This window comes from Neovison vison, chromosome 2 (assembly GCF_020171115.1).
Source record: "Neovison vison isolate M4711 chromosome 2, ASM_NN_V1, whole genome shotgun sequence".
Taxonomy (NCBI): domain Eukaryota; kingdom Metazoa; phylum Chordata; class Mammalia; order Carnivora; family Mustelidae; genus Neogale; species Neogale vison.
In genome coordinates this window covers 32,494,251-32,508,966 of record NC_058092.1, presented here as the reverse complement: position 1 = coordinate 32,508,966, position 14,716 = coordinate 32,494,251, and the positions used below count along the sequence as shown (strand labels likewise).

At 48.6% G+C, this 14,716-nt stretch overlaps 1 long non-coding RNA gene across 4 annotated transcripts in view; it reads left to right on the top strand.

Annotated features, from left to right (window-relative positions):
- LOC122899832 overlaps positions 1-14,716 on the top strand; it is a 97,532-nt gene that overhangs the window by 66,343 nt on the left and 16,473 nt on the right. For 3 of the 4 annotated variants that reach the window (XR_006383149.1, XR_006383150.1, XR_006383148.1), the window contains exon 3: positions 42-6,643. This is a non-coding gene — a long non-coding RNA (uncharacterized LOC122899832). Of the gene's footprint in view, positions 1-41; positions 6,644-14,716 lie in introns of those variants that run through there. The other variant, XR_006383151.1, reaches the window with a different exon arrangement.

Sequence of the window (14,716 nt, the reverse complement as noted above, 5' to 3'; positions counted from 1 at the left end):
TGATAGAGTCCAATTGTGATAAGTGCTCTCCCTGTTCACAGATGCCAGCAATGACCTCGAGCCACCCACCGCCGTCCCCGAGCCGTCCGCCCAGGACCACGGAACGGAGGACGCACAGTGGATCTCACTCGCTTGGCAACTGCAAAAGCAGGAACAAAGGCCACAGAGGCTGAAGAAGCGGCAGGGGTCCGGAAGCTTTCAGGATAACCCTGAGAAAATCGCCTACTGAATTACAACCAGTTTTGCCAACAGATGTTGTGAGAAGAGGCCCCCGCTGGCTCCCATCCCACCTGGATGCCATTCCTCGTGGACTTTGAAGATCTCACCTCTGCCTTTCTGAGCAGGTTGTTCCCATTTTGGCTCTGGTAGCTCTGCTTAACCTTCTCGATGAGAAAATGTTAACTTTTTTCATCTCTGAGTCCTGGATTAAACTGTCTTACCTGAAACTGGGTCATTTTAGGCTAGAAGCCCTGCGAAACATTGTTTTTTCTCAGGAGTTGGCAAGTTCGTGGCCCACTTGTTTCCTGTGTGAACGGGGGTCCACTTCTGATAGTTGCTACCTGGCCTGGTCAGTGTGTCTCCTGGTAGGGTCCTCGGTGCTTTCCTTCCCCTAACCTGCCCCCATCGCCCTGCCCCAGGTGAGACTCACGCAACGATGGGGACCCTGATTTATGTAGAGCAGCTTCTTGGTGAGGACCCTCCTGGTGAGGACCGTAGTGGATGCACTGTGGCTGGGTGTGTGAGAGAAAGTCTGGTCCGGTGGAACCGGGGTCTTTGTAAGATGGGGGGTGGGGATGGAAACGTGACTCCATCCCAGGTAGCTTTCTCAGAAGCCCGCCCTCACGTCAGCCATTCCCCTGGTTCCACCGTCACCCCCTTCCTCTCACCTGCTCCAGGATAGTGTTTTTTTCTTGATTCAGTGAAAAGTAACATTGGTTGTTTTTTTCCTTATTGAAAAGTGGCACATGGTTATTATAAAAGCATCAGACATACAGACAAAAAAAAAAGAAAGAAAGAAAAGAAAAAAAAAAGAAAAAAGAAAAAAACCAGCCCCAAATCCTACTTACCACAAAGACAACCATTGGTTTTCTGTTAAAGAGCCTTTCATATATATGTGATGCTATACATACCGACCTGCTCACACATATTTAAATATATGTATGCACATATATATAATCATAAGTATAAATGTAGCCACAGTGTCACAGTGCCACATATATTCTTTGATAACACACCTTGTCATTGAATGCCTTTTCATGAGCATTAGCTTTTTATATCAGCTTTTTTTAATGATTAAGTAATGCCTTTAATTACAGAAGAGACAACCGAGACCAGAAATATAAAGCAATTTTCAAAAAATGAGGGCACTAAGTGATTTAGTATAAGGGAACAAAGCCAAGTGACTACAACTCAAAGAATACACATCCTCCCCTTCTTTTTTTTTTTTTTTTTTTTTGCCATGAGTTTCATGGGTCTATAGCAATTGTAGTGTAAGAGTACTCAATTATGGAGCTAGACCATCCTTTATTTACCTAATTTCATGTTCCTTGATGTTCAGGTTGTTTCCAATTTTTCTCTGTTTTAGGCAGAATTGGTAATAATGAACATGGTTCTAGTTAATCTTCATATGATTATTTCCTTAAGGTAAATCTCCAGAAGGAGATCAAAGGACAATTAGTGAAGGTTGCAAAGACCTTGGAGTTTGGAGCCTGCACTAATTGCTTGGCACACCCAAGTGCATTAGAGCCTGGGCCACTGGGAAAGCTGCCTGTGCCCTTTCTTTGATGACTTTATATATCCACACTTGGGGAGCTCTGGCCTCCTTTCCCTTGCCCAGAACAGAGCATACCCATGAATGACAGCTAAGTAAAGCAGATGGCGAATGAGGGAGTGGTGTCTCTCTGGGTTTGGTATTGGGGTCTTTCTCGTGGTTCTTCATTGGATGCTGTGAAGTAGTCACTCATTCATTACCCATATATGGAGCAGTCCTTGTTGCAAGGCAGTGAGCTGGAGGCTGAGAAGGCAGGGGTGAATTAAACAGGGGCTCGAGCATCCTTGGGAAGATCCACAGCCTAGAGAAGGCCGATGACTGAGAACACACACACACACACGCCATAGCACAGCAAGAGGAAATATGTACATTTGCTTGTACACTGCACAGGGGACAATTTGGAACAATGCAAAAGTCTCAAAGGAAAACCAGGAAACCACGCATAATCCACTGGCTCATGCGTGACACCTGTCATGTTTGAGGGTGCCCGTCAGGCTGGGACATGTGCTTGTGGTCACCCTCCCTGGGTAGCACCTCCTCGAAGGCATTGTCTCTGTGCCTCCAAAGACCCTGGCACCAGCTTATCCAATGTATTCTGAAATCTGTTAAGTCTGAAATCCAAAGGGGAGGAAACAAAATGAAAGGTAAAGGGATTCATGACTTAAACAAAGTCTCCATGTTTTATGTATGTAGGAACACTTGCATTAATTCATGTCCTTCTGCTTGATGGAAACGTTTTCAAATATTTCATTATGAAAGTAACAATCTCATTTAAGAAAATATGGGAACTAGAGAAAAGGAAAACGGTCTTCCTTTTTTCAGCATCCTACCCCAGGGCTGGTAGCATTTTTGGTCTTCGCCCAGAAAAATTTGTATTAAGATGGTGTGGAAGACAAGAACAGAGGCATATGGGAGTTTTTTGAGTTTTTTTTTCCCCAATTTTTATTTTTAATTAAACATGTTTAATCATTGATTATATTCGCTTTGTTCAAAATGTAAATAGTACAAAAACATAGAGACCGAAAGGCTTTATGGCTCAGCCATCTGGATTCCTGGAGATACCCAGTGCCATCAGTTTCTTGCGACTCCTCCTAGATTTTTCATGCATATAAAACAATGTATGTATATAAAATATGAGTTTTTAATGGAGGGCTTGGCAATATCAGTACTGAATGTTCTAGGTTTAGCCTAAACTATCCTTGATGTTAGTGGCAGGCCTGGGACACAGGTGGAGAAGAAGAGAGAAAAGGGCAAAAGGGTGTGTGTGTGTGTGTGTGTGAGAGAGAGAGAGAGAGAGAGAAAGCACGAGAGAGCACACATGCGTGAATGAGAGTAGGTGGTTGTTGCTAAGGGAGATAGTGCAGGGAGGATGAGAAGCAAAGGGAAAGAGCAACCGTCCAGTCATTCATTTATCCAACCAGTATTTATTGAGCAGCTATTATGTGCCAGGATACTATTCTAGACCCTGGAGAATCAGGAGGGAACCAAGTATTCCGTGTCCCTGTAGATATTGTTTGAAAATGGAAGGTAGTAGATTATAAACATTATAACTAAGTAAATTATAGTCTGTTAGAATGTGGTAAGTTATGGAAAAAAAATAAGTAGGATGTAGGCGATAGGGAGTTTCAGGAAATAATTTTGAAGTGAGTGGTCAGGGTAGGCTTCTTTGAGGAGGGGGCATATGTGTGAAGGCTTGAAGGAGGTAAGAGAGTGAACCCTGTGGATATTTTGGGAAGGAGCATCCACAGCAGAGTAGGCAGTGCAAAGGCCCTGTGGCAGAAGTGTGAGGCTTGGAGGCAGTCAGCAGTCACCCTTCTGCTTCTCACCCCTGCCAAGTCTATTCTTGGTGGCCTCTTCACTAAGGCTGGCTTTCTTCAGGTCCTGAAGAAGCCAGGGTCAGCCTAGTGTGTTCTATCTACAGAGCTGAGATACATTAACCTTAGTTTTTCCTTCTTCTGAATTTCGATCCAAATGTTTTATTTTACTCTTTCTAAGGATAATTCTGTGGTCTGAATGTTAATTTAGTCCAACTAAGGAAAAGTTGGGTGTGGGGAGAAGTAGTATTGTTGCAATAGGAAAAGCAAGATTGAGGTCTCAGGGGTCCTCCTCCTGAAACCACTGATCCTGCCCCTTGTTTTCTAGCCTTTTGTATTGGGCACATTATCCATCCTCTCTGGTCCTTGGTTTCCTCGTTTGAAGTTGAAGGGGGTGTACTTAGATAGCTTTAGGGCTGTACTCAGACTGTGTCAGCCACTGAGATAAGAAGTGGTGTTGGATGATGTCTAGCAATTCTGCAAAGGGAGGCAGGGAAGATGCTGCCCGCAGAGGACTCTGTGCGCATGCTAATACGTGCCGCCACCCGATTTCCCTCTTGGGCTAGACGAGCTCAGCTTCGCCCTTAAAATAGAATATTCCATCTGAGTCAGTCCCCAATCCCTGATGGTAACAGAGGAGACAGGGCCACACTGCTAATTGCATTCTTCTCCCTGTCTCCTTTAAGCCTGGAAAGGGTTGATTTCCTCCATGCCCCAGAGCCGCACTGATACTCTGCTGGCGTGGACAGGGCCGTGGTGGGATCTGGGGCTCCTCCTTTTGTTTTCTTTTGGCTTTAGAGCTTCCCTCCCCTCTTTGCTATCATCAGTTCATGTGGCTGGAGGCTTTGAGCTTCCCTGGTGAGTTAGGCAGCGGGGAGGAGAGGGAGTGTGCCATTGGCATCGCTGTTGCTCCATGTGGAGCAAGATCACTCTGTGAATTTAAAAATCAGGATGCACGTAAGAGGGTGTGGGGGCAGAGCTGGAGCCTTTAGCGAGTTCCTGTAGGAGGACAATCCTAAACACAATAAAAGACTTCTCTTTCACTCTTAAAGTGTGAGGCACCTTGGTTGTAGTTACTTGCTCGTCCATTTCTCCGTTGCCCCTGGTTTTTCTTCCACTGCCCGTCTTCTGCGTCCTTGGCGCCTGTCCAACAGGGCAACTGAAGAGCTGCTTCTTCCCTTCCTGGAGTTCTCTTGTTTTGTTCTTCTGATGGGGGCATCATGTTCCCTCGGCGTGGTGGGGTGGGGTGGGGTGGGACATGCATGCTCACACACCTGCAGCTGAAAATGGATTCTGAGAGGCTTAGTTTACTGAAATCAACTTCTGAGCTACGTGATTTTCCCAATCCCTTTTAAAATACGTATTGTATATAAAAATCCCTCTCTTACTTTTTACATTTCATGTGATGCCCTTTGTCTCCATCAACTGTTGTGGAGAGAAATTTTATTTGGAATATTCATAACAAGTCTATCGCTAATTATCACTTTAACAATGTGTTATGGAGTGTATCCATGCAGTCATCTGGAAAGGCACATATGCCACGAAATTTGGGATTTGCTGTGTACTGTGTGTGCCCACTCTTAGTGTTTCACCAGATCTTTGCTCCGGGAGGAAGTGGAGGTACTCTGTAAGGGAGAATGGAGGACTGACCTTGTAGCCAAACGCAGGCATCCCTCAGTCCTGTCCTCGTAGCAACAATTTCCAGGCTCAACCGCTTTTGAGTGTAAGAAAACCCTTCATGTGAAACAAAATCGGTCCGCACAGCGAAGCCCCATTCTGGAAAGCTACAGAGATGGGATCTGAGGTCACCCCCGGCCTACGCCAGGTGGAGAGATTCCAGACAGATCTAATCACAGGCGAAGAAGAGGACACTGGCCTTAGTGCCTTCCTGATGCAGGCAAGAAGAGTGCGGCTCAAGTTGCCCTGGGATTGGCAGATCTGAGAAGCAAATGCAAAGGATCTTCAGCATCTCCTGTCTCCTGAGGGGACAAGAAAGAATGCCCATTTCTTTCTTCCCGCTCTCTTTTCTCCTGGGAAGGAGAATGAACTCATGCTGAGTTCCCTCTTCGGGATGCTCAGTGGGTCTGAGCCTGGGGATGGGATTACATCATCACAGGGGCCCTAGGAACTCTTCCACCTGGGGCTTCTGGATGGAAGTGGGCGGAGCCCAAGAGGCCGCCAGCCAATGAGGGCAAGAAGAATAGGGCAGGGATGGAGCAGAGCTCCTGGTCCAACAGCTCAGTACTGGTGCAGTTCTAAACCACATGGCCTGTAAGGGGTGGGGGGGCTAGCAACGGCTCAGCTGGGAAGGACCTGCCAACCCTGGCTCCATGGAAACTTGTGGATCTCTGTGGGTCCTACTATTAATGCTGGCAGGGGATTTGGGCTCAGTCTTTTCTGGGTATCCTTGGAGTGTTCTGAGGGAGGTACTTTGGGCCACTGCAGAGTTGACTGTGTTTTAATGAGCTTTTTATAAAGAGTTCTTATTGCATCTGTAGCCTGGTTGACTAGCTGCCCCTCTAGAAATGATAACAGTAATTATTATTTATTGAGTACTTGCTATATGCTAGGTGCCTCATTCATCAACAGGTTACATTAACAAGGAGCATTAATGGGGAGTTTACGATGCATCAAAGTCTCAAGCATTTTAGAGATTCATGTCACAGGTAGAGAAGGAAGCTCCCACGGGACTCCTCATTTACTTGGGAAGAAACTGAGGCCCAGAGTGTTAGCTAAGCTGTTGTAAGTGGCCCTGCTGGGAAGCCGCATGAGGGAAGGAAACAGTTTTAGGACTGTCTTTCCACAGCGGTGTTCCTCTTTCCCACTGTAAAGCAGCAGGTTAAACAGTACCCCAAGGAACAAGTGATGTGAATGTCAAAAAGATAGGGTGTTCCCTGGCTCTGTGTGGTCGGAGGAAGATGCTGGCTCTGGACCGGGCTCATCCGTGCTGTTCAGCGATCGGCTCTGGGGCTTTGCCCCTGTTTAGGGTCCATTGTGAAAAGTCGGTGCTGGCTGCTTCCTTAAGGACTTGATTTAATAAACCTTGGCTTTCTGACTGGTTTGGCTTCTTTGTTTTTGTCTGAGCTTGTGGCGGGATCCTGGAGTTGAGTGGGAATGCATGGCGAGGGGTCATTCTGGGTGTATGTAAAAAGCGAGGCGCCACGAACAGATTCTGATGCCGTCCTCCTCCACGGGCAGGTGGCTGTGGGCAGGGGCACTGTGTGGAGCAGGATGGGCGGAAGAGGTGGTAGGGTTTGTAGGTGGAGATGCCGGCTGGCTTTGTTGTGGTCCAGCCCGGTCCCGTATAACCATGAACTGCACCAACACCACGCTAATAGGTGGGTGATTCAGCTCCTTCCTGCATTTTATTACCGGACAGAGACTGTAACAGCCCTTTGATTTAGCTAGTTAATAAAGTAAGCTATCAGGCCACTGTTTAACTACTGACTGACTGGATCGCCTGGGGCTTGTTGCTTTCTGGGAAGCTTCTGATATTGTTTTAGAATTGAAAAGGGAAAGTGTGATTTGCAAGCTGTCTGTACACCTTCCACTCCTTCCTGGGCAGTCCCCCTGCCCCCCATCCCAGGCTCAGCCTGCAAGCACCCCTCCCCTGCCAGGCGTCCTCACGCTACCTCGTCTGCTGACTGGCTGGCTGGCATGGCTGGGCATCTGATTGGCTCTTGGGTATCATACCTAGAGGTTACTCTCTGAGATGTGTCGGAGGGAGGGAGGGCATTGTATGAAAATGGGGGGGGGAGCGGATTTCCAGGTAGGGCCCTATATTTGTCTCTGAGGATGGCTGGAACAAATTGCCACGAACTGGGTGGCTTAATATGACAAATTTATTCTGCCCCAGCTTTGGAGGCCAAAAGCCCAAGGTTTCAGGGTGTCAGTCGGGCCATGCTACCACCAAAGGCACTAGGGAAGAACCCAGCCTTGCCTCTTCCTAGCTTCTGGTGGTTGCTGACAATGCCTAGTGTTCCCTGGCACATAGATGTGTCACTCCAGTCTCTGGCTGTGTCATTCTATGGCATTCTCCTTATGTGAGTATTTGTGTCTTCTTATCTTTCAAGAATACCAGTCATGTTGGATTTGGGGCCCAACCTAATCCGGGATGACCCCATCTTAATTAATTACATGTGCAATGACCCTGTTTCCAAATAAGGTCATCGTCTGAGGTCTGGATGGACACAAACTTGGCGGGGGTCATGATTCACCCCTGTCCGGGCCCTTTAGGAACAAGTGAAGAAGGTTTGGGGAGCATAGTGAACTGATTGTCAGAAGGAGGTGTGGAGAGGGCTGGGCTCAGGTGTTCCAGACAGTTCTAGCTGGCACGGTCCAGTGAACTTCCTGTGACGCTGGAAATGTCCTATAGCTATGCTGCTTAAAGTGTGGCTATAAAAGCCACTTGAAAGCAGCTAGTCCAATTGTGGAACTAGATTTGAAGTTGGATCGCATTTAAATTAATTTAAATAGTCACGCATGACAAGTGGCTGCCATATTGGCCAATGAAGTTCTAGACCCTCCGGAGACTGAATTAGGTGAAGGAAGGTGTGAGTGTTTTCAAAGTTTGGGCCCTTTCATTTGCATCCAGGTGGTTACCAGTGTTTACAGAGCTGAGCAAGGTTGACGGTGGCTCATTTCCCTCATTTGACCAGGAGAAGGATGTCCCATTAAGCCCTCTGCTGTGACTGCATGTCACAGAGTAAGCCAAGCTGCAACTCACTTGGGGTCCTCACACCCCGAGGGGGTACCTATTAGTTAGGGCTGAGTCGGCACCCTCACTCACAGTATGGGCACAAACAGAACATTCTCACTGCCCGCGGTCGGGGGCAGGGTGCTGGCGCTGACACTCTGGGCCCTGTGAGTCTTTGGTGTCATCCCCTAGAATGCTCCTATGGGCAAGTTAGGAAGGGGGTGCCAGGCAGATGCCCACAGGTGGCCTACCTTCATCTCCAGGGTCGGGGAAGGCTTCCTGGAGGAGGCATTGATGAAACTGAGATCTGTTTCTGTTGCAGAGAGCCCCGTGAGTCAGGAGGGCTTGCAGAGTCAGAGGAATCTTAGCAATTATCAGCACAGTGGTCTCAAAAGTTCTTAAACCACCAGAGCCTCATCAAGGGAAAAGCCATTTGGACTTAACAGAGGGCTGCTTTTGATTGGCGAGGGAGGGGGAGAAGGCCAGAGACCTTGTAGGGCTCTACCTTGTCTTCCCTTTGGACCCTGAAGCCCAGAGGGAGGAAACCACAGGTCAAAGCTGTCTCCCTACTGACAGACCAAGAAGTAGAGGTCCAGAAGAGTAGAGAAGTTTCACGAGGGCACACAGGAAGTTGTGTGATGAATATTATTGATTGACAGATTTCTGATGGTATGGTCCTGAGCCCTCCCAAAATCCTTGACCCCTTTTTTGACAGACATTAACTTAGTTCAATTATCAGCTCTTATGAGCAAATGGTGGGAGATATGTTCCAGGATCAGATGCCCTTTCTGACTTTAATCCCATTAGGAAATGGTGTTTTCTTTCATTGCTATTTTTATTTTGCAGACTGACTGAGATTTATAGGTGGCCCTAAGTTATGCATGGTTACCCCTCCTTGCTGCCATGAATCAAATACCCCCAACACCTCCCTGTGTCACTTAATCTCCTTGACTTGGCTGAGTATTACTGACCCGTTGTATAGATGAGAAAACTGAGGCTCAGAAAAGTGGAGACAGGATTCCAAGCCTGTGCTCTTTGCATTGGAAGATGCTGCCCCCTTAGGAAGTAGGGGATCAATGTTAACACCCTGCATTAATTAGAAGGTCCTAAAAACATCAGAGTGTCAGTTCTTCTTCTTTTTTTCTCTTTTTTAAGATTTTGACAGACAGAAATCACAAGTAGGCAGAGAGGCAGGCACAGAGAGAGAGAGGGGCAGGCTCCCTGCTGAGCAGAAAGCCCGATGCGGGGCTCAATCCCAGGACTCTGAGATCATGGCCTGAGCCAAAAGAGAGGCTTTAACCCACTGAGCCACCCAGGCACCTCCAAGAGTGTCACTTCTGGGCGAAGATCAGATGATACAATCTTCTGCAGGGAAGGGGAGGCCAGAACTGAGGCTGAGCACAAGCAGATGGGAAGGAACCAAGCACCCAACAACCATGCTGTGGTGTCTGAAAGTGTGGAAAGCAAGCAAGGACAAGCCGACAGAATTTGGAAAGGGAGAAGAGCTTATGGTGGTTAGTGTTAGGGATGGCAGGGGTGGCCAATCAAAGACAGCATGAGGGATCCTTAAGCTGATGGAAGCATTCTGTATCCTTACTGTATCGATGCCAATATCTGGGTTTGACACTGTGGCATTATAATATAGTTTCATGGCATGTTATCACTGGGAAAGTCAGTGAGAGGCATATGGACTCTCTCTATATAATTTCTTATAACTTCATGTCAATCTATAATGATCTCAACACATTTAATTAAAAAAAATACATATAGGGGCTCCTGGGTTAAGCCTCTGCCTTTGGCTCACGTTATGATCCTAGGGTCCTGAGATCAAGCTGCATCAGACTCTCTGCTCAGCAGGAAGCCTGCTTCCCCCTCTTCCTCTGCCTTCCTCTCTGCCTACTTGTGATCTCTCTTTCTCTATCAGATAAATAAATAAAAATCTTCAAAAAATGTGTATATATATGAACCATTGGGGAGAAAAAGAAGAAAGGAGGAGTTTGGGGTCATTTGAGTCATTTGATTCCTTTCACACTCTGAAAGCAATGCTCAAACATTCTTCTGCAGCCCAGATGTACCACATGTCTGCTTCAGGGGCATCTAGGCAGAGGCAACAAGGCCACGCTCCCCTGGGAGCCACTGTGGTGTGAGGCAGTAGGAGAGAGAGGGACAGAGGCCAGTCAGAATCCCCAGAGGGACAGATGCTGGTCAGGCAGGCCATAATCTCTGAATATTAGCTGGGTACCAGGCATTCTCCCAGGGCTGGGGACTCAGGGGTCAGAAAACCAGCATGCCTAGCTGTAATTCTTGTGTTGTAGAAGGCGGGCCAGACAATACACATGGAACAAGAAAGGGAAGACAGCGTGTCAGAGGCTGATAGGAGCTATGGAGACGACAGAAGCACAAATCGTGACAGAGGGACCGAGGCGGGGCTGCTTTTGCTGGAGTGGTCAGGGAGGGCTTCTCTGAGGAGGTGACATTTGAGGAAGTTTTGAATGATGAGAAGGAGACAGCTGTCGAGGAGGAGCAGATACAAAGTCCAAGAGACAGAATATACTTCTTGTGTTTGAGGTGACATGAAAGCCATTGTGCGTGAGGGGTGGGGTGGATGGGAGGAGGGGAGACAGGAGAGACAGACAAGGTCCAGATCCTATAGACTCTTGGAAGCTTTGCTAAGGAGATGGTATTGAGAAGCCCCTGGAAGATTCTAAGTAGGGGAGGGACATAATCTTCTGTGTGGGGGATGGATTTTAGAGGGGGCAAGGGTGGAAAAGTAGAGGGACATGCTGTGCTATTGCAGCAGTCCAGGCAACATGGTGGCATGGCTAGGGTTTGGCGGTGGAAATGGAAATGTTGCACTTGGGGAGACTCTGGACATAGAGCCAGTGCTAGTTAGAACATAGGTTGGTGGGAAGAAGAAAAGCCAGGATGACCCTTATGTGTGTTAGTCACATCTTACCACACCTAAGTCCAAGGGACAGATCATATTGTTTTGGGCCCTTGTGTATTTCCTTCAGGGCCAGCACTAGCAATACATGAGGACTGGCTGCGACCCAGCGTCTGGGGCGGTGTGGGAATCTCTCCTGCCAAGTTCACTGATTGGGGTTCTGAGGCTCCTTCTGGCTTTGGGAAACAGAGGACATGATCACATTGTCCTGTTGGTATCAGCATATCAGGATGGGGTGGACGTTCCAGAAACCATCCTGGCAGCTGCCCCATGTGCCCCAAGGAGAACTGCCATGTGTCTCTCACCATCTGAGGCCATTGGCTGCCCCCGAGGCTAGGACATCTCTGGACACCGGTGACTTGTCCATGGGCCTGACCCAGCTCTCTTTGTTCACCTGGAGCCACACTGGCCTCGAGTTTCACTCTGTGGATCTCCCACGTCCAGCTTCCAGCAAGGACACTGGGCTCAGACTGGCTGGTTCCCCACAGGGCGTGTCTGCGGGGCCAAGGGCCCAGGCCAGGCCCAGGTTCAGGCAGTGGGAGTCGTTGACCTCTGTCCCAAAGGTCATTGTCTTTGGCTTGTGCATATATTCTTGACCTTGTCAGGGCTAGAAGATTGTAGAAGCTGAGGTACCAAGGGCTGGCTGTGGCCCCCGTGGACATGGCAGGTACCAGGGTTTGTGGACTCACTGGTTTCAGGGTCTGTTCTGTATACAAAAGTCATGTCCTCCAGAAAGACAAGTGCCAGATGGACAGGAAGCTGTCTCCTCAGAGCAGGGTGGGCGGGGCGGGGGGGGGCTGGAAGGCTGTCAGCAAAGGGGTCCTTGTCTCTGCAGAGAACGGATCAAGTAGAAATTGGCTCTGGGTGGAATGAGAGGTTCTGATAGTAATCTAAAAATCTGATGGGGGTGCCTGCATAGCCACCCCCCAGCCTGTTCCTAGTGGCTTCATGCTTCTCCAGTCTGACTGTGAGGAGGGTTAGAGGGTGTGTGACACAAGGTCCAGCCATAGGCCCAGAGGGAGCAGCTGGTGTCAGGAGGCCCTTCGAGCATCTGGGCCATTCTTGTTCTGTGATGGTTCTGGGGCTTCCTGGCTATGCTCTGACAGACAGGAAAGCAGAACCTGGGAAGGGGGCTCTTTCCTGGGGCCACAGCACCGCTCTCTTCTCCTGTTGGGGCTTCTGCATCCGGGGCCTGTGGTCCAGCTGGTCCACAAGCTGGAGGCTCCCAGGCTGGGTGGGCTGGGCAGTGTCCTCTTGGGAGCAGCTTCCTCTGAGGGTCCATCAGGCTTGGATTTCCCTGCATGGCCGGCTTGTGTTCAGTCAGTGTCTGGATGAGCTGGGCGCCCCCAGCAGAAGGGCTCACAAAGGGGAAGTCCCCTTTCCCTGTGGCCTCCGGTGAGGCGCTGTGTCCGCCCGGATATCAGGTGAGGCTCTGGGGCACCGCTGTGCTTTCTCCTGGGCCGCGGAGTCCTGGCGCTCTGGCCATTCCGGGTGATTACCAACACGGGGGGGCGGAGGGAGGTGCGCAGACTTCGGAGTCAGGAGGCCCCGAGTTCCCACCTCACCTCTGCCATTCACACCTTAGTGCCCCTCTGGGCTGTGTCTCCAGGTCTCACTATAGATAGCGCCATGCTCTCCATATAGTCTCTGTCCTTCCTCTTCTTTTCTCGAGCCCACTGGGCCTCAGAGTTGGTCTGTGGACAAAAGTCCTCCCATGCCAGCCTCCCCGTGAGGGACAGCCTCGTGTGGGAAGCCGGCCGCTGGAGCTGTAGAGCAGGGTCAAGAACAAAACATCGGGGTCCGCAGGGCCCTCTGGAGACCCCGATGGACCCCACCCGGACAACCGTCGTTCTGTTTTAGTTTCTTTCTTCCCCTTCTTTTTGGAGAAAATCGACTAACTTACTTTATTTATTTATTTATAAAAGATTTTATTTATTTGATGGAGAGATAGAGCACAAGTAGGCAGAGCAGCAGGCAGAGGGAGAGGAAGAAGCAGGCTCTCTGCTGAGCAGGGAGCCCAGTGTGGGGTTTGATCGACCTTGGGATCATGACCCGAGCTGAAGGCAGCTGCTTAACTGACTGAGCCACCCAGGCGCCCCAAACTTTATTTATTTTTTATGTATTAATTTTTTTCATTTTAATTCCAGTGTTGTTAAATACAGTGTTCTGTTAGTTTCAGGTGTTCTAAGCATTGGCTCCTCCTAACACAGTCTAGACATGGGTTTTGGGGGACCCTGAAATTAGGACACCCTTGACTTTGGCTCTCATTGCAGAATACTGGAAAAGTTTATTTGAATTGGGTTATTTTTCCTGCCCTTTTCTCCTGCCCCTGAGATGACAAGTCTCAACTTGCACTCGTAGGATCCGTCCTTAGACTGGAGCCCACAGTTCAGGGGCCCCTTTTATTCAAAGGAGGGGTTGGACTCCCAGTATCCATGTGACAGGTGCAGAAGCAAAGTCTGGGCCTAGGCCTCTCAGCTGGAGAAATACCAGGAATAAAGGGTACAAACCAGACAGATCATGGTATGAATCCAGGCCCCAGACTTTATGGCTTCAGTGGTTTGGGGTGTGGTAGGTAATGCCTCAGTTTCCTGACCTGTAAAATGGGAAGCAGAGATTATTTTGAAGACGAAAGTAAATAGTATTTGAAATGTATGGCACTTGGAGTGAACACTTAACTAATTCCCTACTATAGGCTAGACAGTTCACAAGTAACCCCTTGGAGAACCTGACCCCTATCCTCAAAGGCCACAGAGCAGTGGACAAGCAAATTCCTGCCCCCTTCCTATGAGTTTGCTGGTTTATGAGAGGCTTCCACACATACCCTGTGATTTCATCACAATAACCATCCTAGAAGTAGGTATAAAGATGGGGTCATCTCCACATTATGGACAAAGACACTAAGTCCTGGGGGAGTAAGAATGAAGTTGGCTGTGGTTTAGTCACCAGAGTTTGCCAGGGCTGGAACAGAGGCTGGTCTCTGACTTTTAGGAGGAGGTTCTTCTTCTGTGCCTTTGCCCCCCAAAACCTGATCCACAGACCAGCAACATCAGTGCACTTGAACCCGTCAGAAATGCAGGTCTCAGGCCTGACCCTGGATCTTCTGAATCAGAACCTGCATTTTAAGAAGACCGTTCAGGTGTGCACACAAGCAATTTTTTTTTTTTCTGTATGTCATTTTTTTTTCCAATTTATTTATTTTCAGAAAAACAGTATTCATTATTTTTTCACCACACCCAGTGCTCCATGCAAGCCGTGCCCTCTATAATACCCACCACCTGGTACCCCAACCTCCCACCCCCCCACCACTTCAAACCCCTCAGACTGTTTTTCAGAGTCCATAGTCTCTCATGGTTCACCTCCCCTTCCAATTTACCCAAATTCCCTACTCCTCTCTAACGCCCCTTGTCCTCCATGCTATTTGTTATGCTCCACAAATAAGTGAAACCATATGATAATTGACTCTCTCTGCTTGACTTATTTCCCTCAGC